Raw genomic sequence first — 3,913 nt, 5'->3', positions numbered from 1 at the left:
TTTTTCATGTAATGTGCATATTGAATATTTTAGTATATTAAAAGTGGTGGTCATTAAAAATGCCCATGTTTTAGAGTTCATGTTTGGAAGTTTCCATTATAGGTTAAGGATTTATATTAGTATTGTCCAAATAAAATAGTATAGTTTTTTTTATTGCTCTGTTCAGCAGTAGGGTAGTAGAAAAGCCAAATGTTAAAATTATGAGCTTTTAGCTTAAAAAAAGTTAATGTTAAGTAAAATCTCCTTTTAAATTTCTCAGCTATTTGTGAGCAGGTTAGCTTTAACTAAAGCATTATCTCTTCACTTTAAGAAAGCCAAATACAAAAGTATATTCTGCATTCTTTATAAGGTAGTATTAAGGTGGTACTAAAAATTACATTTTAAAAACAGCTGACAGTTTGACAGCCACAAACCTAACTTTTTCATATGTATTTTCTGTGAAAGTAAAACCAAAAATGGTCTTTGGGCCAAGAATGTGACTTGAGCCAATTTGTTAACCAAAAATTTATAGAATATCCACTTTGATGAATTCTCCTACCCAAACAAACAAAAAACAATAAATGACTTTTTGGGACGGTATCACAAAGCTAACATTTTAAAAACAATAACTAGGCCGGGCGCAGTGGCTCACGCCTCTAATCCCAGCACTTTGGGAGGCCTAGGTGGGTGGATCACTTGAGGCCAGGAGTTTGAGACCAGCCTGGCCAACATGGGGAAACCTCATCGCTACTAAAAATACAAAAAAAATTATTAGCCGGGCATGGTGGCAGGTGCCTGTAATCCCAGCTACTTGGGAGGCTAAGGCACAAGAATCGCTTGAACCCAGGAGGCAGAGGTTGCAGTGAGCTGAGATTGTGCCACTGCACTCCAGCCTGGGCGACAGAGCAGGACTCTGTCTCAAAAAAAAAAAAAAAAAGTACATGTTTAGCCAGGCATGGTGGCTCATGCCTGTAATCCCAGCACTTTGGGAGGCCGAGGCAGGTGGATCACAAGGTCAAGAGATGGAGACCATCTGGCCAACATGGTGAAACCCCATCTCTACTAAAAATAAAAAAATCAGCTGGGCATGGTGATGCACGCCTGTAGTCCCATCTACTTGGGAGGCTGAGGCAGGAGAATCTCTTGAACCGGGGAGGCAGAGGTTGCAGTGAGCCGAGATTGCGCCACTGCACTCCAGCCTGGCAACAGAGAGAGACTCCATCTCAAAAAAAAAAAGGAAACAAAAAAAAAATAAGGGTGTAGAAAAGAAATATTACAAGAAGAATAAAGTGATTGGTTACTTTCACCTAAAGATTAAAAAATAGATCTGACAATGAGACTAATTTGTCTATGGCTGTAATGTTTAAGAAAGAGTTGCTTGGAGTGAAAGGAATTATTTTAGGGCAAAACTTTACCATTCTACTAAAAAGAGGTAACATGGAGATTTTTTCAACATAACTTTGTTTAGTATTTGTTTCCTCATGTGATACCTTGCTAAAACCACAAAACCACTAGCCCTAAAAACATCTTTTTTTAATAGAATTAAAAAAAAAAAGTATGAATTTTCTTTTCTTTTTTTTTTTTACCATTATTTATTTATTTATTTTAATTTTATTATTATTATACTTTAAGTTTTAGGGTACATGTGCAAATAGCATACACACTGTTGCAAAATAAATAAGGAGCCAAGTTCTTTCTCTCCCCGTGACTTTTCAGTTATGCCATCATTTTATTCAAAAATTTTTAGTTTGCTCTGATCTAAACTCTTCCCTGGGAAACTTGGGGTTATATTTCCATAGAATTCTGTCTTGCTCTTAATAAATTCAAAATTCTTTGGAAAAGATGCATTTCAGAGGATTATTCTTATGACCAGTTATGCTTTAAAAAAATTAAAGTCTTAATTAAAATGCACTTATATTTAATGCATTAGTGGGTAGATTTTTGTTTTGAGTAAAATCTTTATTAGAATCTATTTGTAACTGGATATTTTGTAATTTTGGGCTCAAACATATTTACTCTTGGGTACTGCTTTTTTATATGTATTCAGATTTATAGCTTAGTCTCTTTTAAAGTAATATTCTACATTACTTTCCCACAAGTGATGATAGTTAATATAATGTATGCCAGAAGAAAATGATTTAATTTTAAGAATGTGATTAGATATATTTGACAGTAAATGCTCAAAGGAGTTAGATCTGTCAGTACTTTTGAATGTCTCCTGTACTGGAAACTATTAGACTGTCACCTCTTTTTAGGCAGAGGCTTACACATGTTGGTATTTCTGGTACACAGTTACCGAGAAGAATGCCTTGTCCATAATGAGAAGCATTTAATAAATATTTTGGACTGAGTGAATAAATCTAGAATCCTAAGGAGAAATTGGAATAACTTGATTGTAAATTACTACATTTTCTTTAGTTTTACTTAAATGGATATTATTTCAAGATCTTCATTAAGCAAGTAATTTAGTAAAAACTTACTTACAGAATCCATAAAAAGAAAGCAAATCTCAAATTTGTAGTTAAGAGTAATAAGTGTTTAGGGAAGGAAAAACGGTTTCAGAACTGGTTTGAATGAAAACATAGCTGATGTTGCCAAAAAATGGCTTTTTGTGGGTTGAGTCCATTTCCATCATGACTCTAATATCATTAAGATTGAATCATTCATTTCCTCACTATTATATCTAGACAGATTGGAAATTTATCAGAAATGGAAATTATTAAAAGTCTGACTGACTGATGAACAAAGAAGGAATTTGACTATGCATATCAGTGACAACTAAATTGGAAGGTCAGTAAAATAGGCCTATAAGCATAAGCAGGTTAAGGACAAGCTAGGGAAACTACAAGTATCTCCTTTTTTATATTGTCTTACCTATTCACTAATTATAACACATAGAAACAATATAAAACGATGAAGTTTAAGCAGTAATTGTTTTGAGAAACCATTCTGTTGATAATTTACATTTATGTTTATTAGGAAATATTGTTATTATTACTTAGACCAAAGTTGACTGAAAATTGAAAACTGTGGGCTACCTGTAAGGTTTTTTGCTTTGAAATATTCAATACCTAAAAGCCATTTTGATTTTAAAAATGAAGTTGACCAGTCATCTTGTATGATGACCTCATAATATTTTATAAGTTTGAACTTAAAATAGTTAGAAGTAGACAATTTTAGTAAGCTTTTGTTTTTATTTGGTCTAGCCTAAAAGACATTGATTTATCTCAAAGATTTTTAGCAATGTGCAAGGGACAAATGAGTATGACATAGCTTCCTAGACAAGCAGTGTTCACTCAATGCCAAGTAAACTTTTCTAAGTTCAAAAATATTTTTATATTAAAACACATACCAATGTATTGATGAACAAAATTTGCATTAATTTTTAATATAAACTATAGACTTCCTCAAAGCAATTTTAATCTTGCTATGGGTAATTTGATTCATCCTCCTCACGCCCAAACACTTTGGACCCAATATTGCATGTTAATGACACTATAAACAAGTTTGTTTTTAAAAAAAAACAAAAAAACAAAACTTTGTCTTTTGACTTGGAGTACAAATAGCACAATTAATTTTCACTAAACAAATCATTTTGTTTATACATAGAATTTCAGATAGATGCCATTTTAATGGGATTTTATAACGTATTTCTAGATTCTTCAGAGTCCTTATACATAATTTGTTCTACACACTTGGGTATTGGTAAGAAAATACAGGATACGGATTTTAATTTGTAATCCACATCCATGTGTATTGATACACGTTCTCTCCTATTTCTCTCCTACCTAATTAGAAGAGTTACTCTTTACAACACCTAACCTTTGGATTCCTCTCTTCCCTTCCTCATGAAACAACTTAATAAAAATGACAATGTCTATTACTTATTGTTCGCTAGGTTCTAGCACTGTGGTAAGTACTTCTCTGTACTGAT

The sequence above is a fragment of the Pan paniscus genome, chromosome 6 (genome assembly GCF_029289425.2).
Source record: "Pan paniscus chromosome 6, NHGRI_mPanPan1-v2.0_pri, whole genome shotgun sequence".
Lineage (NCBI taxonomy): Eukaryota > Metazoa > Chordata > Mammalia > Primates > Hominidae > Pan > Pan paniscus.
Note: the sequence above shows the minus strand (reverse complement) of the source record.